Genomic DNA, 23,848 nt, shown 5'->3' with positions numbered 1-23,848 from the left:
AATATAATCAAACTTTATTATTATATAATAAACTATAAGGTACATAACACCCAAGCTTGTATAAATTTACACTATTCTGTTCAATAATAATTTTAAATTTTATCAAGGTACCAATATTGGCAGTAACTATTTCTGATTTTCCAAAAATATCCCCCAATTAAAATGTTTCCTTTCACCACTTGAGGAAGATTTATTTTGATTTTGGTGTAGCTTAAACAGTTAGGAGTAAGTACAGGAAGTTTTATCTGAAAAACGAACATGGACCAAGTCTTATAAATTGGCCCTAGTGCTATTTCCTATCATAGCTCCTGTTTGTTTACATTGGAGTCCTTATAAATTGGGTGTTATTTCCTTTCCACTAAGTTTCAAGGTATTAACAGCCAAGGAGGTGTTTTTTGACTTCTTCCTCCCTCCCTTTCTCCCACTTTCCACAAATAAATAATGCATTGCATGGATCACAATTTTAAGACCAGTCCCCAAACTTCAAAACTAATATGGTAAACTGATTTTACCTAAACCCACCTTTATATCTGAAAACATAACAGTTTCTCCATAATGGAAATGAACAAAATATGCATTCTCTAGTAGGTAACTTTACTTTCCAACAATATCATTTATCTAGTCATTTCACAGCTAAACCTTGCAAATTCTTAAGGAAAGCAGTTCCATTTATTTTGACTTCCTGCCTAGCCTCTTCCTTCCAGAGAAAACATTATTCTAATATTTTCATCCATTAAGTACTCTTAAAATTAAATGTCCCTATTTAAACAAAATTTGTTACCCTCACTCCAAAAATGGGGATGCTGGGCACAATTAAAGGAGGCAAATGTTTTTCAGTTCTCTGGATAAAGTTCTATTTGTCTAGTTTTAAAGAAGCATAGGTTATTTCCATTAGTGACTTCCATTTGTGTGAATTACTACAACTACAGTGGTAAAACAATTGGCATTGTATGCAGTATGAAGCAGTATCCGACAGTTGCAAAACTTTCCTTGACCAGTGAACTTCCAGTGAAAAAAAACTGTTGAAAGTTCATGCACCCCAATTGCACATTCATTATAACTAAACAAAAAGATTACACAGACATTGCTGACAAGGATTATCAAAATAGATTGGCGCCACCTGCCCCTTGCTATCCCATTAATTAGTATGAAGTCCGAGGTGCCAATTAGCAAGAAGCAGCAGCAAAGGATCAGTAAACACAACTCAAGCTGAACTTGAAGATTAACTCTTCCAGTTCAGGTTCCATTTCTTAACCATACAAGGCTGATTTGTTTATGCAACCCAAAATTGAATCCTAGGCTGGTTTGTTTGTCAGTTTTGAAAAACAGTAGTTATTTATCATTAGGAAGACGTTTCAGTTGTGTGAAATAATAATTCCAAAAATAACTGCACAAAAAAGCTCATATAATCCCATAAACAGTATTTCAAAAACTCAGTATTTCACAGGGATGCAAAATACTTAAAAATCCTGGTAATCCAGTGACTAAAATGCTTTCACATTATAAATTACAGATCTGGGGTAGTTAATACTAACTCAGGGAAACAACTAGAGTACTGTGTGGTTAATGGTAACTAACATCCCCCTAGCTACTAAATAGCACTTTATGGGCTAGAGCAATATTAACTTTTTAAAAAGCAAGTAGAGTAAATGGCTTCATTATTTGTTTTCTGGAAATATTATTAATCAATTTTCAATTTATTCATTCTTAAAACAAACTTTCCAAAACCAATATAGGTATTTCCATACAATTCCCAACTCAATCCAAACTTCTCTATTGACAGCAACATTATTACGGATACCTAAAATTACTTCCTTTAAGAACAGTATTATAAAATGCAAATTATCAGCAAATTAAAATGTGCATTTTATAACACTCTTGCATGTACATAAAATGATTCGCATGCATTCTTTAATAATTATTTTATATTTCATCACTAAATATTTCAGTTTAACCTATGCATTAAAATTTGCTTTACTTAATGTGAACTAATTTTATTGAAAAGATAGTATTATCGCTTCTCAGCCTTTTGGCTAGGATCAAGCATGAAAAGATAGTATTTTCCTCAAACTTTAGAGAGGGATTTTGCCCACGAAGCCTTCCATATTTGTTTACCCATTTCACAACAGTATTTTCTTTTTGATGTTGACATAAAAGCATCTTATCTCTCTGGAGTCTTCACAACTATAGAGCAGGTGTTCTCTAACAACACTATCTACAAATCCTGAAGAATAAAATGTAGACTCTTTGCATTAGAAAAAGATATATATCAAGGCCATTTCAAGACCCAAACTTCCCAGTGGCAGTACAGTATACACATTGAAAAATGGGAATAACGATCTCAGAGTTGCTGAGAGAATTAAACCAGACAACAGGTTTAACGGAAAGTTTTTAGGGCAACACTGAAATACTGATGAAATACTGAAATACTGATGCTAAGTGCCAAGATTCATCTGTCTAGGAAACACCTCAAACATTATCTGTGACTGACAACACTCTTAACATCTAACTTTGTGGCACACTGGGGTGAAGCCCAAGAACTGAATGTTTAAGAAACACACATGGTGATTCTAACACAGGCCCCATATGGCCCACACTAACATTGTCTTTAGATATGAACATGTGGAGGCCACATACATGCAAAAAAGTCCCTCGTGGTGCAGTGAGAAGACAGGTGAAAAGAACAGGGTAGTGGCCATGGGAACAAAGTCAGATAACCTTTCCCAAGGCAGCAGTAGTTCAGCACAGAATTCACACAAACAGAAAAATTCTACACTGGAACCTGGCCTTCCAACTTCAGTTCGTTTGAGAAAGCGAAAAGAACAATATTGACAGGAAAGGGAGCTGCTTGCATGGCTTGCTGAAGAGTGAAAAGAAACCTTGCAAATTCCTCACTTGGGCATCTTCTGAGAAATCTGAAGAGTGGGGTTAAGGAAAGAGTACACAGTGGATAAACGGCTGAGTCTTTGTGGGGAGGAAAGACCCCCACTCATAGAAGGAAAAACAAAGTGAATGTTTTCCCTATGGAAAAAGAAACTGAAGGAGCAAATAAAATAACTATAAATCTTTTCTCCCTACTCTTGTCTTGTCTGACCAATGCTGCTTTGTCTCCCTATAATAAATCATAGTCCTTAGTGAAAAATGACAATGACATTGAAGTTGCACTAGCCACAGTTATGTTACTTGGTATAAACTGTTGCTTTATATAGTTATATATATTGTGGATAAGATGGTATACTTGTCAGGGAAAGGGGATAAATATATTTTTATTTAATAGCGTGTTAGCTAAATTTATAACTTTTAAATATCTTGACATATGGTCTGCAGTTCTCCATTTGTACTCTTGCCCTGGACCCTACAAAAGTCAGGAGTAGATGTGGAAAACACTTCACAAATACTTTGCTAAAGCCTTCCATCTTTCTCCTTCTCTTGCCATTCTTTTCTCTTATCTCTACAATCTATAAATAATTGCATACATTCAAAATACCTACAATATTTTAACATCCTTTTTTGATATTATGAATATTCTTCCTTAATACTACTCCCAAATTTAAGAAGTGGTAGTTTCTCAAAAGTTTAGTTGCAATGTAGATTTGAATCATATGAATAAAACATCTGTACGATGACATTACAATCTATTCTATTATCTTCTACTTTGAATGAATCTCTCATCCATGCATAATTTTGTAACATCATGTGTTGATCACTGATCATTTGAAAAATATCAGCCCACTGAGTTACGCAGAACTTTCAAATGGTAACACATTTCCTAATGAAATAACAACAACAAAAAAAATCACACCTGTAATATCTGGACCAATGTCATCAAAAAGGATTTTAAATATTTGGACGCTCTCAAGGTCACTGTGGCAGATACAAAGTTTTTCAAAATTGCAGTTTTTACTTGAAGTTCAAATTTTATCACCATCACAAACACTATCAATTATCTGCCTTGAAATAATATGTTCACTTCACTCATTTTGACAAAAACGTCTACTCAATATCTAAGTCTGAATTGTTTGTCTGTCTGTCATATTTTCAATTTAAAATGATGTTCCAGCCGGCGCGGTGGCTCACGCCTATAATCCCAACACTTTGGGAAGCCGAGGCAGGCAGATCATAAGGTCAAGAGATCAAGACCATACTGGCCAACATGGTGAAACCCCGTCTCTACTAAAAATACAAAAATGAGCTGGGCGTGGTGGCATGTGCCTGTAGTCTTAGCTATTCGGGAGGCTGAGGCAGGAGAATCGCTTGAACCCGGGAGGCAGAGGTTGCAGTGAGCCGAGACCGTGCCACTGCACTCTAGTCTGGTGACAGAGTGAGACTCCATCTCAAAAAAAAAAAAAAAAGATGTTCCAGGCTGGGCACGGTGATTCACGCCTGTAATTCCAGCACTTTTGGAAGGCAGAGGTGGAAGGATCACCTGAGGTCAGGAGCTGGAGACCAGCCTGGGCAACACAGTGAGACCTTACCTCTACAAAAAAATTAAAAAATGAGTCTGGTGTGGTGGTGTGCACCTGTAGTCACAGCTACTTGGGAGACTGAGGCAGGAAGATCCCTTGAGACCAGGAGTTGGAGCTATAATGAGCTATGACAGCACCACTGCAGTCCAGACTGGGCAACAACAATCAAAAAAAGAAGTTCTGTTAAATAAAGGAACTAGTTCCATAACTCCTTGAGTAAAACCATTGTCCTTCAGTATGCAGCAGGACCAAGGATATTTCTATTTCATCACAAAGAACATTAAAAAGGCATGAGATTTCAGATGATTGAAAATTTTTACTACTTTGTCAAGAACATTTTTCAGTTAAATGATCATTTTTCTTTTCTTTCTTTCGTGTGTGTCAGTGAAGATCACACAGCATACAGCACACCCTATATGTTTATGGGTGCTGAGGTGGCAGCAATTTTACCTGCCTCTGCTTCTAAACCACAGAAGCAAATGTCAGCACAGAGCAAAAGGCAAACAACATGTTAGCATTCTTGTGAAAATAGTTTTGAATTCACAAAGGCCCTAAAGGTTCTTAGAGACACCCCCTCCCAAGGGTCCATGGACCACACCTACAAGCCACTGCTCTGGCAGCCTCTTCCCATGCATCATACAACCCTCTGGGACAGAGGGGCAGCCACACTCCCACTCCACCCAATAGCCCTGCTAGATGACATTCTGTGAAGTACAGAACCATTTCGTTCTTAGCAGAGTGTTTTAAACCACTAGTCACTGGGAAATAACGCCATCTCAAAGAGGTCCGAATCTTGAAATCAGGACCTTGGTAGTAAATTAACCCTCATAGCAAAAATCTACAAATCTAATCGCTTAATTTCTAAGGATCCACTTTAGGTATGAAAGATGATATTAAAGGAAGATTAGGTTCCCTTTTAGAATTCTGATATTATAATGATAAAGTCAGATAAAAGGTCTCTGCATTATCTTACCCTACAGAATGCAATCATGCCCAAGCCTTATTTCACAGCCAGGTTAGTGGCCTTTCACTCTGTATAAGCTACAATATAAACCAAAGAACAATTCTACACAATTAACTAATTTAATTAGTTGGAGTTTGACATAACAAAATTGAAATTGATTCATCAAATTAAACAGGTCAGGCTTTTTTCATTGTTTCTTAAATAATGGTAGTTAAACCCTAGAAAAGATTGCTTTTATTAACTTAATTATTCTTAATATCTTTGAATCTACAATTCTTTGGTGGATTCTATGAATTATAAGATAGTCTAAATTCTGAATTTGGATGCTGATATAATATTTGCTGAATCAACGAATATTTATATTAACGGCAGAATTTAGAATTAGAAAAGATTTTACAGTTGATTTAGTTAACAAGACAGCAAACATGTTTAGTACTTATTAGCTGTCTCAACTATTATAGAATCGTTTATTCATTCTTTTAACAATTATTTAGGACTTACAACCTGTCAGACAACCACTCTAAGCACCAGATAAACAGTAACAAACAAAACAGACTCCCTGACTAAATGTAGAACTGTATTTTCCCTAATGACACAGACCTAGCCCCGAATCCTTAAAACACTGTATCAAGAAACCACTACTAAGCAAATGTGCCACTTGGATCTAGTTTTAGGGTAATAAACATCTTTATTTTAAGATGACAAAGTGTCTCATATGATGTTAGATGCTACAGGAAAACCTGAAAGTAAAAGACAGTAGTTTCCACAAAACGACTACAATCTAATTAGTAAAGTGATACATACATATATACATAAAGCAAATATATAATAAGAAGTATAATAAAATATCAACTTTATAACATAACAAGTGAAACAGACATCTAGACTTCAATGTGGGTTGATTACTTCAAACAATTATGTCTTTTCTAATTCATCACTTCTTTACCTTGCTGTTTTCTTCTATTCCATTGATCAGTAGTGCTATTCCGAAAGTTTATGTTTTCTAATTTTTTAAATCATCTTTAAGGACACTGTTTGCTTCCATGTATACAGAAAACAGTGGGTGTATAAATCCTGAGAAACTGGACAGTCTTAGGACCTGTTTTCTCATGCCTTTTCCAGAGTACAAATAGCTAGCCTGGGGAGGCATCTCTGCATGGGGTGAGCTGTCTCATATGTAAGGCCTATTCATGTGGGTCCTTTAGTACTGACCTGTACCTGTAAGTCAGCCAAGGAAGCAAATGTCCACGATTTCTCAATGGAAAATCAGATAAAAATAATTTTATCTAAAATAACATCAGTTGAAGAAAATACATCAGGAACTAGCCTTGCAGGGCTCAAACTAAAAAATTAACCATAAAAATAAAATTCTCGAACTTTTACATAATCAAATTAGACAGATATATAGTCATTGTCTGTGGGACAAATAACTTTTGAAAGTCATATTTACTAAATCTGTGTCTCTACTTTGTACAGCCTCCTAACTAAAGGGCACATAATGTTTTTTTTCCATTTGAAAAACTAGCTATTTAATGAGAAAGTTATATAATTTTTAACATAAGACAAAACGTTAAAAAAACATAAACTGCCCCTTTAAAAATTTTGCTTTCAACATTTTTTAAAGTATTAAAAAGTTTAGTCTCTCAGGAACTCTCTTAAAAATGATTTCTTCCTTATTTTGGATAGGCACCTATTTGTTTCTATGGGAGCGAGAATTACTAATCCAAACTGTGTTAATTATAAAGAAACTCTTCTCCAAAATTGTTTCTTCTCAGTACTATTGTATTTTATCATCTTTGTGTAAATACTTCTAATTCTGCTTGTGTTATAAAAGTCTATTTAAGATATAGTAAATGAAGGACAGATGTTTAAAACATGGGTCCACAATGAAGTTGTAAATGCTGCTAGCACAGTAAATTCTGTGATTAATTTTAGTTTGTTTATGTAATACGTGTATTTACACAGCTGGAAAAGCATCAAAAATAACTGTCTCTATGCCAATATTAATTCAAAATCAGTATTAATAAGCAGCATAGGTACATTTATATCAAAGTACACAGAGGTTAAGTACAAATGCTTAAGATTAGAAATGAATCATTCAAATATATCAAGAATCAATTTCTCTTTAATTAATTACAACATATTGAAATAATTCACAAACTGTATACTGCCTCACTTTCTGGTTCTGACTAAAAAACACACCTTCCTTCTGACAGATGTAAGGTTCTAAACATGTCTGTACATCTAGACAGAAACCTTCTTAGTTGATCCCTCAGTTCCTTAATTGTCTAAGATATTCAGGGAAATAGGTACTGAAACCTTTGTATGAAACTCTGCATTTTAACTTCATGTGTTAAGAAAAAAAAAGAGCAAAAATTATTTTTAAATCGCCAATGAATTTCAAAGGGGACATCTCAAAATAGGGAATCTGCACATTGTATTTATGATTAAAGAGCAATGTCCATTTTTCCTACTTATCTATAAAATAGTTCCATCAATATCTTAAGCAGAACAAATGAGGCAAGACAGGCTAGTTACACCTAATATCCATCTTTTCTTTTCTTTTTTTTTTTTTTTTTTTTTTTTTTGACACAGAGTCTTGGTCTGTTGCCCAGGCTGGAGTGCAGCAGTGGGATCTTGGCTCACTGCAACCTCAGCCTCCTGGGTTCAAGAGATTTTCCTTCCCTAGTCTCCCAAGTAGTTGAGATGACAGGTGTGTGCCACCACGCCCAGCTAATTTTTGCATTTTTAGTAGAGATGGGGTTTCACCATGTTGGCCAGACTGGTCTTGAACTCCCAACCTCAGGAGATCCACCCACCTCAGCTTCTCAAAGTACTGGGATTACAGGCGTGAGCCACTGCACCCAACCTCATCTTTTCTTTTTCCTTGGCAACAGATTCCTGGTTTTTCAGAGTAGTAATATAGCCAGCTAAAAGATCATGAGGTAGCTATTTAATTAAAAGCTGGCTAATAAAATGTAACCAGAGGGGGGACATTTTGAATTGCTGCTTAAGGAAGGTACTTGCCTAGGAAGTATATGCATATGTCTGTCACTCACATCCACTTCTTTCCTGCTGCCTAGAAATTAGACATGACAGCTAGAGTGACAGCAGCCACAATGAACCATATGTGTCACCAAAGATGGAAGCCACAGGCTAGGCTGGCGGAGCAGAAAAAGAGAGAGATACTAGGTCCCTGAGCTCTGTGGAACAGTCTCATAATCCCTGATTGCCTACTTCCGGCTACTATTCTTAGCAAACTAACACAGGGACAGAAAACCAAATACTGTATGTTCTCACTTATAAGTGGGAGCTAAATGATAAGAAGGAAACAACAGACAGTGGGGTCTACCTGAGGGTGGAGGGTGGAGGGTGGGAGGAGGGAGAAGAGCAGAAAAAATAACAACTGGGTACTGGGCTTAATCTCTGGGGGATGAAATAATCTGTACAACAAACCACCATGACACGAGTTCACCTATGTAACCAACCTTCACATGTACTCCCGAATCTAAAATAAAAGTTTAATGAAACACACAAACAAAAAACAAATTTGTTAACAAAATCAGGTACAGATTAAAAAGCAACTGACATAAATTAAAGGTTTTTGACAAAAAAAGAGAAATAAACTTCCAGTTTTTTCTACAATTATTTAGTTTCCTTACTTCCATCCAAATGCAATTCCTAAATAATATAAGGCACATATCCAGCATATGAAAAATTAAGCTGATATCCATGGTCTGATGCCTCATGAGAGTGACCCTAACACTTTCTAATAGGAGAATCTGTCAACCCATTTTGATCCATTTGGACACCAAAACTCACCCTGAAACAAATCTTTCTTAGCTATTACTGAACACCTGAGTGGTCTTCTTATCATAAGACATAAAGTAAAGATACAACATTGCTCTGGATTAAAGGGTAACAGATTTCCTGGTTGCCTAGCAAGGATCTTCCAATACCCTGGTTTTAAAGAGCTAGTCTAAGGGAAGAACTAACAAATTTTCATATGGCCAAGCAGTTTCCAAGGAGCAGAGACTCCCAGCTCCTTTTCCTTTGAAGTGCACTACTACTGAAATTTCTCTTTTAATGAAGTGGAACAACTGTGAGAGCAAAAGACACCAAACACCAAAAGGAAGGAACGGAGAACCAAAATCAGGCTCTAGATGATGAAGCTTTTAGATAGTTATGGTTCCAAAATAGTGGATAACTGAGGATGGAAGTTTCACTAAACCAGAAGGGTGTCACTTCGGGGTGAGCAAGGACCTATCCCAGCAGTAATAATAAAACACACATCAATTAATAACCATGCACTGGAACGGATGGAAATAGCTTCCAGGAATGACACAGTGGCAGGTACAGAATAACAGCAATATGAAAGATGAGATTAATTTGGGGGGTCTGAGATTATTGTACTTATACAAGGAAATGTAAAGTACCCATCTTTACCCTGAAACGGGCCCCTCCTATGTCTTCTATTTTTCTAAATCATACCAGCATTTAGCCAATTAGCCAGGTCAGACAACATGAGATGTTCTGTTGCTATTCCTTCTCTGTGTCTCCCAAATCTGTTTGGTTTATGCTCTTTTTACATCTTTCAAGTTTCCTTTGTCTTGCAATCCTCTGCCTCTGTCTTAAGTTCATGTTCTCATTTGGTCTCACTCGGTTGTACCATGCCATCTTTTGGCTAGATTCTCAACTTCACTTCATCATTTTCCACACTGAAAGAAGAAGAATTCTTCAGTGAAAGATCCTTCTTTACAAACGAGGACACTGAGGCCCAGAGAAGTTAACTAATTTGTTACAGTTCACACAGTTACTAGATGGTGGAGGCACGCTCAGAGCTCCGGATCTCTAAATTCAGAGCCCACCATTTTAACCACTTATCAAACTATGAAGCGCCCCTCAGATAAACCATTAAAGTAGAAAATAAGGGTATCCTGAAAACTGGTGTTCGAACCTGCCACATACTCCTTAACTGTGTCTTAAATATCATATTTTCTCAATTCCATGAAGCCAACTTCAACTTACTGAGATGGGAAGAAGAAATTCTACATCATTTTAATGAGAATCATGTTGTATGTATTTTTTGTGACTTGGTTTTTTCATCCAAAATTGTGTTTTGGGGATTCTGCAGGCTCATGAGTGTAGCTGGGGTGCATTCATTTTTATTATTATATTAATTCCACTGTATAAAATATTTTCCAACTTATCAGTTCTGTTCTCTGTTGGGTTGTTTCCAGATTTGTTTGTATGTATACTACTATGTATACTACCACTATTAAAAAATTGCATACCTATTTCCTGAGGCACACAAGCAAAAATTTCTATAGGATACATACCTAGGGGTAGAATTGCTGCGGGAAAATATGTTTATGTTCGGTTTCAATTTATCGATACAGCTGTACCAATTTGCATCGCCATTAGCAGTGAATGAGAGTTCCTGTTGCTTCACATCCACACCAAGATTTGTTATTTTCAGACTTTTATATTTTTGCCAACATGGTAGGTATGAAATGAAATGATACAACACTCTTTTTTTTTCTAAGAGAGACAGAGAGTCTCATTCTGTCAATTAGGCTACAGTGCAGTGGAGTGACCATAGTTCACTGCAACTGTCAACTCCGGGGCTCAAGGGATCCTTCTGTCTCAGCCTTCCAAAGCACTGGGATTATAAGCATGAGCCACTGTGCCCAACCCTCATCACTCTAGTTTTAATTTTGTTATTTAATTATTAATGAGGTTCAGCATGTTTCATATGTTTATTGACTATTTGGATTTTCTCTTTTTGAAATTCCTATTTTTATATTTACCAAATTTACTTTTCTTACTGATTCATGGTATCTTTAACAAATTCTATATACTAAACCAATTTTGGGTCTTTCTTATTCTTTTTTAGTGTCCTTTGATGAACACAGTTTTGATTTTTCATTTTAATGTTGCTGAATTAATTTTTTTCTTTATTATTTGCTCTATTTCTGGTCTTGGTAAAGAAAGTCTTAGCTGATAATAAAAATATTTATTTTCTAAATATTTTAAAGTATTGGCTGTCATAGTTAAGTCCTTCATCTATACAGAATTTGATTCTGCTTATGGAATGAGGTGAGTAGTAACAATCTGCACTTTCCATGTGGATAACCCCCTGTAGTAGTGGCAGCTTGGACTCAAGGCTTACGGGAACCTCAACAAGAGTAAGTGTTTGATTGCTTGATGATATCTGCCATGGATGGAAGCATAAAACTGAAGTTACTGCATAGCATTACAGATGGAGAGAGAAGGGAAGTAGAGTGGTTAAGGGAAAAGAAAATTGAGTTGACAAATTCACTCCACTCACATTTTTATGACTTTTTACATAGTTTATGTAACTCTACATAGTCACGCTGTCATCACTTTTCCCTGTACAGTATGAGACAGATATTCAATAGTTTACTTAAGCTGGTCTATATTCCTTATAAACTCTTTACTTACATGCCAACACAGCTTATTAAAATATTCAGGAAAATATTACTGCCACCCTATATAATGATTAATAATTTTTATGTGATAATTCAGTGGCTCTCAAACTAAACTCCCACATAGTTGCACAAGCTCAATACAGGTGTTCTGCCACTATAATCATATTAAATTCATTTCTCAGTTTTCAAAAACAACTAAATTAAATTTATAAAATTTTCTTAAATAACACTCTCATAACTTTTTTCTTAAATGACTTGTACCTACCACTGATTATTTCTATAGAGTTTGGTATGGGTTAACATATTAGGTATTTATTTCTTTACATTTTCATATATTGCAATTAAGATAACCAAGCTTTAGAACTATTCTGGCAAGGCCAAAAACACTTGGCTTTTCACTCTGGGATCTTCACCCACCCTTAACTTCACCTTGATTTTTCTGTGTATAAAATGCATATTCTTGTTTCAAAGCATTTGAAGGAGCAAGGTGAAAAGACACAATAGGTCTTAAAATGCTTTTAAAATGCAAAACATTTTACAACAGGAGTTATAATTTATAAGAACCTTAAATTATATCTTACAAATAATGGGGCTAGAACAGTCATGAAAAAGTCAACAGATAATTTCTAAAGGTTATTTTTTCCATAGCTTTTATTTCTTCTATGCCAAATCTTGAAAAAAGGTTCTATTAACTAGATTAAAAATAGAATTTGTTTTGAATATCATTTTCTGTCTCACATAATTCCTAACAGAGTTCCTGAAAAGCAGAGCAAGGCAAAGGTAAAAAGCTAACAGAATAACTATATACAAATAACTTAAAACATCTATTTTTATAATGATGTGTTCTAAAAATTCATGCCATCATAGTGTAATATTACTAATGAAAAAGTCTATTAGAGTCTAACTGAAATCAGAAAGCATGAAAATCTGACCTGCCTCAAAACACATTCCAGAGTATAGCATGGATTTATTTGGAAGAACATGTTTTCATAAGTATTGTTGCTGTTGTTGTATAAAGAAACCCTGGTAGAGTTACAAAAGTGAGAAAAATATAAAATGACATGAGAATAATATATTAAAATCAATTAATATTTGTAAATATCAACAGACTCTTGTCTTCCTTGTAGGAACAGAGTTGCTGCTCTCTGGTTTGGACATCTGGTAAATCTGAAAGCCTTATGAATTGCTGCACTACTTCTCAAACTTTTAGACATGTATAGGAGTAGGAAAGTAAAATTACTTATTTTAAAAGAGAGTCATATACTATACTGTAAAGTTTTAAGAATCAGAAGGTAGGGCTGGGCGTGGTGGCTCATGCCTGTAATGATAGCACTTTGGGAGGCCAAGGCAGGTGGATCACGAAGTCAGGAGTATGAGACCAACCTGGCCAACATGGTGAAACCCAATCTCTACTAAAGATACAAAAAATTAGCCGGGTGTGGTGGTGCGCCTGTAATCCCAGCTACTCAGGAGGCTGAGGCATGAGAATCTCTTGAACCCGGGAGACAGAGGTTGCAGTGAGTCAAGATCACACCATTGTACTCCAGCCTGGGGGACAGGGCACGACTCCATCTCAAAAAAAAAAAAAAAATCAGAAGGTATTTGATTCCTTATCTCCCTTACTTTCCAACCTACATAATCATAAGTATTGTTATTTAACCTTCCTGAATTTCCATTTCCTTACCTTTAAAATAGGGATAATAATAGCCATCACATAGAATTATTATAAGGATTAAATAAAACTTTTTATTATTTTTTTTGAGATGGAGTCTCGCCTGTTGCCCAGTCTGGTCTCGTACTCCTGACCTCATGATCCACCTGCCTCGGCCTCCCAAAGTGCTAGGATTACAGGTGTGAGCCATCGCACCTGGCCCTACCGTCTATTAAAACTTTGGTGCAATGGTGCAATCTCAGCTCACTGCAACCTCCTCCTCCCGGGTTCAAAGGATACTCCTGCCTCAGCCTCCCAAGTAGCTGGGATTATAGGCGCCTACCACCACACCCAGCTACTTTTTGTATTTTTAGTACAGACGAGGTTTCACCATATTGGTCAGGCTGGTCTCGAACTCCTGACTTCGTGATCCGCCCGCCTCAGCCTCCCAAAGTGCTGAGATTAGAGGCATGAGCCACCGTGCTGGCGGAAACTATTATCATATATACAAATGTCCGTGACATGTTGACGAAGTTACCATTAATTATAAAATGAGAGGGTAAATGACTTTAGGGAAATTGTGAAAGATGCTAATTGCAGTTTTACATTTTATAACACATGTTTTTCTTGCTTCCAGGCATTTACTGTTTCTGTTACAACTGGAAAGATTTTCTTCAAAATGCACACAAAAAAGAGTTTTCTAACATAATTGGGCAATAGACAGAAGACAGAAGATAAGGAAAAGTTGAAATTTTTTAAAAAATCAGTTAACAACTTGGTATAACAGAAACTTGCTGAGATGCAACTGACATTTATGAACAAGATAAAAAAGAAAAATAAAAACTAGGAAAGGAGGGAGCCGGGAAGAAGAAGGATCAAGAAAGCAAGAGTGTAACCAGGAAGGGAAGCGGGAGGGGAGGAGGGAAACACAGAGGCGAGTGATAGCATGCATGGCTCCTGGCTGGGTGGGTGGGCTGTCTGAAAGGTCATCCTACCTCGGCCTGTTTGTTGAACTGCTCTAAATGTAAGAAATGAGTGGCCTTACAGAAGGCCAATGTACAATTGGCCATCTGTGTGTTCTACATGCCTTATGGTATTTCTAAACCAGTATTTGATCTCAGGTATGCTCTAATACCATCAATTAATACCACTGGCAATACACAGCTAATAAACAGAAACATATGTGACACAAAAAATATTTTACTAAAATATAACCAAAATTTTAAAATTGATTCTCTACCTCTGCAATTCATAGTAGCAGTTTGGACTATTAACAATGAAATCATGTTAGCACAAATATCACATTTCCTTTTAACTAGAAGGAACATAGACTATGCGAACAGCTTCAAACTGACCACAAAACCAGCTCCCCAAGTTAAGAACACATGGTTTCAGGAGACATATTTTAAACTCACATTGTGCTTTGCAAGCTGTACCAGTCAACTTTATATTGCAACGGCTAAAGGAAAAAAAGCATTCTAAATTGTCTGTTTCTACCAATAATAATTTAAAATAATTACATGTGAGGTATTAATGAATAACTCAAAAGGCTACATGCATTGTATCTTGGCTCATTTAAAACAAACAACAACGAAAAAACTCTACACATTCAAAGAACTGCGAATTACTTCAGTAGAACGTCGTGTCCTAGGTCACCATGCTTTCTTTCTCTATTATTGTCAAGATCAATTTGCCAAAAACCCTCTGACAATAAACACAGATATAAATTTCAAGGTTAGTAAGCTAAACTACTACTGGGAATAATGATACATTAATTTACTGATGAAGTTAAAATTGGTATAGACAGAAGTAGAAAGACAGAGGCTCTTAAGAAAAATGTATTTTACATGGAGAAAAAGCAAATATCCACCGGAGGAATATATAAAACCATAACTGAATTATGTTTCAACCATATAATGTGCAGTAATAATCATCTTTACATTAAAGCAGGAAAATAAATATGATTAAAAATGAGGAATACGAATAACCTATTTAAGACTTTTAAGACAATACAAATACTGATGCATAATACTCCAAATAATAGGAGAACAATCTGCTTATCAACTGTAAGGTGTAATTTAATGTTAAATGTTCTAGGGTAGGGCTATAAAACAAAATGAAGTACGGCAGAATTGTTACCAAAGACATACCAATGTGTCAACAAAGGGCAGAGTGATTCAAGGAGGAAAAAGTCCTATATTATCTTGAAGCAAAATTGTTTGCCTTGAGTTAAAGAGGAAAACAGAACAAAATATTTCATGGTGGGTAAAAGCATAACAAAAATTAAAATTTCAAATGATGTCTTTTTATAAACTTTCACATGTGAACTCCCCGACACGTACACAAACTATGTTTATGAAGTGTATCTCTTCAGAGCAGATTAAACTATCCTCATAAATCATTCCAGGTAACCAACTAGTATATAAATACCAAGTTTGAGACCAGCCTGGCCAACATAGTGAAACCCCATCTCTACTAAAAATACAAAAATTAGCTGGGCATGGTGGCATGCACCTGTAGTCCCAGCTACTCATGAGGCTGAAGCAGGAGAATTGCTTGAACCTGGGAGAAGCAGGTTGTATTGAGCCGAGATTATACCACTGCACTCCAGCCTGGGCGACAGAACAAGACTCCATCTCAAAAAAAAAAAAAAAAAAAAAAAAAGATGGACTTTGGCCAGATCCGAATTTAAATCATGACCTTATCACTCATTAGCTATGTGAGGTTATCATGTTACTTTACATTTTGGCGTCTCAGTTTCTTTATCCTGAAAAGAAGAAATAAAAATAAGTCATCCAATGGTCTATTAGAAGGATTAATAAAATATATATATACATATATACACACATACAGGCACCCCTTGTAAATGGAGGTGGTTATTCATGCATCATTTCTCAATCACACAGATTATATTATTAGGTCTGGCTTAACATAAGTAACATACACAGCCTCTTGTCTACAGTAATTTCTAGAATCATGCCAAGTTAAATCCAACACCACCACCCTAACATGTTCCAATACTTAAATCTCATTAAACAAGAAACATCAACTTTATTCCATAGAGATAAAAATGTTAATGCAATACAACCTGAAAGGTAACCTAAAGATTTAAATTCGTGGCACAAGAATACAAGATAAAAATGAGTTCACAAAAAAAGTGAGAAGGGGGAGAACGATTCAATAAAAGTGCTCAAGTATTGGTCAAAAAAATCCTTGTGGACTACAGTATTAACAGTTAAATTAAGATATAAAAATAAAGAAAAATATTTTTTCCTATTTCTAGGTTTTAAAAGACTTTCTAAGTTTCAAAAGATATTGAGAAAATATCAGTTAGCTTTAATAAAAATATTTCAAAACATACTTATGTTTCAAAATACATAAAACAAAATTAAAAAGTAACCAAAATCTTAGGAAAGCAGTTGCAACTAATAGATATTTAAAAAATCAAGATCCTTTAGTTTTTTTTTTTCAAATAAAGGAACATTCTAAACCAGAAAGGAGAATAGAGCTGCTGAAAAAAAAAGAATAAGTATATAAATAAATTATAAATAACAGAAAAGGTAATAACTCAAATTCACTAGTAATTAAAAATAAGTAAATTAAACATCACTTTCCTCTATCATATTAGCAAAGATGTAAAAATTACACATTTCTTTGCAGGCAAGACATTTAAAAAGTGGGTAATACTTATTTAAAGTGAAAGGTATTAATCCAATCGAAAATTACCACAAACGGATAACCAGGCTTTTTTATTGATGGAGAACCATGAAGATCACTTTGATTCTGATATGAGGGAGGAGGAAACAGGAAGGTACAGAAATCACAGGCTGAGGCTGAGAATAACCTTCAGCTATATGTTCAAAAATTCTTTCATTGCTTATATACTGTTAGTAGGAATGTAAATTAGTTCAGCCACTATGGAAGCAGTTTGGAGATTTCTCAAAGAACGTAAAACAGAACTACCATTCGACCCAGTGAATCCCATTGCTGCGCACAAATCTAAAAGAAACAGTTCTAACCAAAGAGACACATAAACTCATATGTTCATCACAGCACTATTCACAATAGCAAAGACATAGGGTCAACCTAGGTGACTATCAACAGTGGATGGATAAAGAAAATGCGGTACATATACACCATGGAATACTACACTGCCATAAAAAAAGAATGAAATCGTCGTTTGCAGCAACTTAGATGCAGCTGGAAGCCATTATCCTAAGTGAATTAATACAGGAACAGAAAACCAAATACTGTGTATTCTCACTTATTAAGTAGCAGCTAAACATTGGGAACTCATGGACATCCAGATAGCAACAACAGAAACTGGAGACTACTAGAGGTGGAGGGAGGGAAGGCAGGAAGAGCTAAAAACTACCTAGTGGGTACTATGCTCACCACTTGGGTGATGGGATCATTTGTATTCCAAACCTCAGCATCACGCAATATACCTATGTAACAAACCTGTACATGTACTCACTGAATTTAAAAGAGAAGTTGAAATTATAAAACAACAACAACAATAAAAACCTCTTTCATCTAAGTATACAAGCAAATTTTACCAGAGACCTTAATAGTAATAAGAATGGATGGAGCCAAAGAGCCCCAATTTCTTTGGGAGTGGTGGGAATAGAAATAGAGAAGCAAAAACTTACTAGAATCTAACAGGTACAAAACAAACTTGTTTTGCCCCCCTCTACATCTTCGATTATTTAAATTTTTAAAAGAATCCCAGATGAAAGCAAATATAACATGGAAAAGCCCACTGGATTCTTTCATTTTTGTTTTAAACAAAGTTTTTCTAGGTGTAAATTAGAATAATCATCTTTAAACAAAATTATAAAACAAAATATAGCCATATATATCCTACTGAAATACAGATATTCTATATTCTAATCTTAGACATAATCTAAGCATGAAACTTGGAGCTTCTGTCTTTTGCTCCAGGACTATGTACCATGTTCTATTGCATGAATGTTTGTGTGGCAGAATGTGATTGTACCATGAGACAGAATAGGGCAATTCAGGAGAGCCAGAAAGGGTATCTGTCATTAGAAAAAAAAAATTACTTGAAGTGGGAGAGTACTCCATCTCACTTGATGGTAAATTACTACCTTTAACTTTCAGGAATTAAGAAGTAATGCAAAGGAGTCTAATACAAGACAACACACAGAGACACAACAAATTAAACTTTAAATGCAGTATGAAGAAGAAAAACAGAGCAATTACACTCAGACAAGAAAAGCTGCATTAAAATACTGGCCTTATGTAAATGACAAGTTAATGGGTGCAGCACACCAACATGGCACATGTATACATATGTAACAAACCTGCACGTTATGCACATGTACCCTAGAGCTTAAAGTATAAAACAAAATACTGGCCTTATAATTACCTAATACTAATTTTTATCCAAATCTTAACTAGCTACCTGAAAAGCTGATGTTTGGCGGGTTACGTTACCTGTGGATGCCACAACTGCCCATTGATAAAATGGAAGTACTGAAGAAAAGCTTTCAAGTCCCACTTCCATAATTAATTTACCCTTCTCCTCTCAGGCTCTATGAATTATATGCCCTTCACTGTTACAGAAAAATTTTGGTTGGCAAGAAAACTTCTGGCCGGGCGCGGTGGCTCACGCTTGTAATCCCAGCACTTTGGGAGGCCGAGGCGGGCGGATCACGAGGTCAGGAGATGGAGACCACGGTGAAACCCCATCTCTACTAAAAATACAAAAAAATTAGCCGGGCGTGGTGGCGGGCGCCTGTAGTCCCAGCTACTCGGAGAGGCTGAGGCAGGAGAATGGCATGAACCCGGGAGGCGGAGCTTGCAGTGAGCCAAGATTGCGCCACTGCACTCCAGCCTGGGTGACAGAGTGAGACTCCGTCTCAAAAAAAAAAAAAAAAGGAAAACTTCCAACAATAATAAAATAAGACTTGATTGTTCTGGTAAAATCCTTTATGCCTCATTCCAACCACAAAGTTCTTTGAGCTTTTCTTGGTGCTGCTGGTAGTGTTTTTGCTTATGTTTGTTATTGTTATAATCTTTCCATACTGAGGCAAACTTGGGTTTCCCTCCTCACTGGCTAACAGGAACTTGGTATATTTCTATGTCCATACCAAAGAAACTTCCACCATCCCAATCATATAATACTTATATTATTTGATATGCCAGTGAGATCTATAAAATCCATACCTATAACTCTTTGCTAAGGCACTTTCTCCACTTCTTTCTCTCTCCTTCTTTTTTTTTTGATATGGAGTCTTGCTCTGTCACCAGGCTGGAGTGCAGTGGTGTGATCTTGGCTTACTGCAAACTCCACCTCCTGGATTCAAGCAATTCTCCTGCTCAGCTTCCCCACTCCACATATTTTTTAACACTGGGTAGTTATATGGGCAAACTATATTGAAAAAAAAGTTCCAAATTGAATTATGGGCCATTCCAAGCAATTAAGATTACCAAATTTTCCTGTGAAAATACCAATCTTGTTTTCATTCCTAAGACAGATACAATTCAAGGTTAAACAAACAGAAGAGTCATATTCAATGTCTGGAAGATGTTTATAAGGTTTAAATTGTAGTAGAAACTGCTGGTAGAGCACACTAAAGTAAAAATAATTAAATTAAGAAAACTGTAAGTCACTCCAAATTGTTCATGAAGCTTTACACTTGTCCCTGATATATAAAATATTTCATATATAATGTAAGTACTTTTATGTATGATGGGCAAATAAAATACAATTAAAGGCAAAATAAATTTTATTTTTATTGAAAATCAGAGCTAAAAGAAATAGCTGCTATTTCACAACTACTTTTTTTAAACGTCAACTTCCTTCTCTTTCAACATTTCTGTTTTGAGGAGCAAATTCTTCTTCTGCCTGAAATGGAATATAACCTTTCAGGTTTGAGAATTTTCAGACCATGATTTTCTATTATTTCCTTAAAACCCGAACTATCTCTGCTCCAGTAAATGAAATTTGAAGGTTTACTAGTAATATTGGGAGCAATTTCACTCTGCAATTCTCCCGGCTACATGAGGAGGGACCTATTCTCTCCTGAAGCTCTCTCTGGGCCTTTTGGAAGGCATGACACTGTCTTTAGTTTGCTAGGGCATCACTTAATTTACCACAGCAGTTAACATGGCCGCAGCAACTAGCTGATTTTTTTGACAGACTTCACCAAATTAATTACATAAACAGCATTTTCGGAATATGTATCCTGAATTTTTATTTGCTAACCAATATCATTTTGACTGTTGTTACTCAAATAAACTTATGAGTTCAGCAAATATCTATTTGCATGGATACACACACACACACACACACAAAAAAAAAAAACAACACTGTGATTGGTCCTAGAAAAAGAAACAAAATAATTTTTAATTATTATTATCACCAAAATGTGTACCATCTACTTAAGAGGCTTTCCTTCAATCTAATTAATCAAAATCGTAAAATATTTTAAAGTGAAAGGGGTATAAAGAAAATTATGTTTAAAACAAGTATGATAAAGTTTTTGTTTACTTCAAATTCTGGGACACTTGTTATATGCTAGGTCTTGGGGAAGCATAAAAAAATTAAATTTAAAAATCTGGCCATAAACAGATTACAGTCTCAGGCAGAAACAAAAACATAAAACACTCTATTACCAAGCTTCGCAAAGTACTGGGACAGAGATTTATACAGGAGGCCAAGTCACAGAGTATGAGATTAGACCAGCAGGACTTTCTCCACTGAGGCTAGAAGGCAAAGATTGGGAAAAGGGTTTTCAAGCTAGAACAGCATAAATGATACAAGAAAAAAGCCATGCAATGTGGATTGTTTTGAGAAATAGAAGATGTTGAATACTGCCAGCAAATAAAATGGAGACAAAGGGGAATATTCTCATGGATGGGCAAGAGAGATACAGACGACAGCCCAGAAGGAATGGCAAAAGATTAATATAGAACAAAAGTAGAAGGTATATGAACAAGAGACTCTTAGTAAAGCCTGGTCTTTATCTATAAGCAGTAGAAAGACAGGGATGGGAGGGTTTTAGATTAAAAGCAATGGGTTCATCAGGGTGGAAGATTGACCCCTCTAAAAGTAATGCAGCAGGCTGGGCGCAGTGGCTCACACCTGTAATCCCAGCACTTTGGGAGGCCGAGGCGGGCAGATCACCTGAGGTCAGGAGTTTGAGACCAGCCTGACCAACATGGAAAAACCCCGTATTTACTAAAAATACAAAATTAGCCGGGAGTGGTGGCACATGTCTGTAATCCCAGCTACTCAGGAGGCTAAGGCAGAAGAATCGCTTGAACTCAGGAGACAGAGGTTGCAGTGAGCTGAGATCACACCATTGCACTCCAGCCTGGGCAACAAGATTGAAACTCCATCTCAAAAAAAACAAAAGAAAAAGAGTAGTGTAGCAGACAGACTACTAGCAGGGCAAATATGACTCTAGGGCAGTGAGATCCATGAGGAGGCTAATATTAATATTTCAAGCTAAATTCATTCACATTGCTTCAATAGATACTTAACACATAATACAAAAGGTGCCATTTTCATTTTGTATAATATACCTGCATATAAAATATTATTTATAAACATGATAACCAATGTCAGGATGGACAACAGAGCCAAAAATAATACTGACAAGGCATTTCAAGTTTTAAAACACTCAACCAGTCTTCAAACAAAATACATCCTAATGTAGACATTATCAACCAGTGTCGCAATTTTGTATTTCTTCTTGATTGAAAGGAAAACTTTCTTTAGTTTCTTCTTATTGTAGTTCTTTATTTGCTTGCCTTGTTTTCTGCCCAAATTTCAACAAGGTACTTCAGAAACAAGACACCAGAAGGAATAAAAACAAAACCAATAAAAAGGGGTAAGAAAGCAATTATCATACTAGTATTTATGCAAAATATAAAGCAAAAAATAAAAGATACTGAACAAAAATCTGAAATTACAATCTTGATCATGAGATATTACTCAAAGGCAAGAACAAATAAAAATTGATTGATGAACTTAGCCAGATAGATTCTATAACTGGGAAATGCCCATTCTAGATCAATCATGGTTGTATTTTCAAAATAAAGATATTGTCAAAAATCTAAATCAAACCCACTAATAAAATGGAAATGGTAGGCAGAATTTGAAGAAGTACAAAGATTCAGATGATAAAACAAGCATTAAATGAATGTTAAAATAGAGTTTAAGATATCAATTAGATTAGCCTTAAGGTATTTCTGAAGTAATAAAATTAATTTTGAAACATTCTGCATCATTTGAAAAGTTATATACGCACTCAACAAAAGTGATACTGCACAACTCTTGGTCTCATTTTAAGATTCTGACTTTACATTTAAACATATTCTACCTGTTGTTTTAGATCTGACTTATCCTATTTTAGAATGGGCTGATTTCTGTATTTCAGCCCTAACACAAAATCTGTGCCAGAGTATTAGCTTTTCCTCATATCTCTACTGGTGTCCAGTTTCAGCTCTACAGCAGCATCAATCTCATTTTTGTTTTTAACTTAAATATGTAGTACAGAAAACCCTTTGGACCTATAATTACCATCTATAACCTAACTTAACAGTTCTAAATATCATGCTAATGCTGACAGTTCTACATTCTGAAAAGCAATCAAGGAAATTTTCATTATGTCAGTAGATAACTTTCCACTAGGTAAGGCCACAGTTCCAGTGAAACAACACAATTTACTCTCTAGTCCATGTGTAGTAGATATAAACATACAAGTATATATATTTCATGAGCTAGAACCAGAAAATACATAGAAAACAATTCTTTCTGTCTCCTTCAGTGCCAGTGCTTTTAATGATAATCTGGAATATGAAAAACCATAATGAAAATGAACATGCTACAGCACTGTGAACATACACAGAAACATATTTAAAGTGCTACCTGTGATGACAGGAAAAAACGAACTATTAATGCGTAGGAGGAGATGTTAATTTTAGTTTGAGATTGAGTAAGGGAGTAGCAGTTTTTAAGAATGCAATAGCAAGTGACCTGGATAAGCAGAGAACTTCTCCTCAGTGCTTGCCTTTGGCACCGTGGATTAGGAAGGCTGTTCTCACTTCTCACCGCCCCAGGTTCTCTCTAATCCCAAAGGTACTATTTCACTTCAGTGCACTGGCAAATGGAGGCTGGCTTCTTTTTTAAAAAGACCCCATGTTACCCCAATTCCCAGCTTCCACATTTTGACACTGACTACTGCATCTTCATATGTTCATCTGAATATTTCCCTTACAATCCATGTCTAGACCACTCACTACCATCAACTTAACTGACGCTAATGTTTTAATACCGACG

General features: G+C 35.7%; 1 protein-coding gene across 2 annotated transcripts in view; it reads right to left on the bottom strand.

Annotated features, from left to right (window-relative positions):
• BMPR1B (bone morphogenetic protein receptor type 1B) overlaps positions 1-23,848 on the bottom strand; it is a 398,101-nt gene that overhangs the window by 135,188 nt on the left and 239,065 nt on the right. The gene's annotated exons all lie outside the window — the stretch shown is intronic.

This window comes from Nomascus leucogenys, chromosome 9 (assembly GCF_006542625.1).
Source record: "Nomascus leucogenys isolate Asia chromosome 9, Asia_NLE_v1, whole genome shotgun sequence".
Taxonomy (NCBI): domain Eukaryota; kingdom Metazoa; phylum Chordata; class Mammalia; order Primates; family Hylobatidae; genus Nomascus; species Nomascus leucogenys.
Note: the sequence above shows the minus strand (reverse complement) of the source record. Positions and strands in the feature narration are given on the sequence as shown.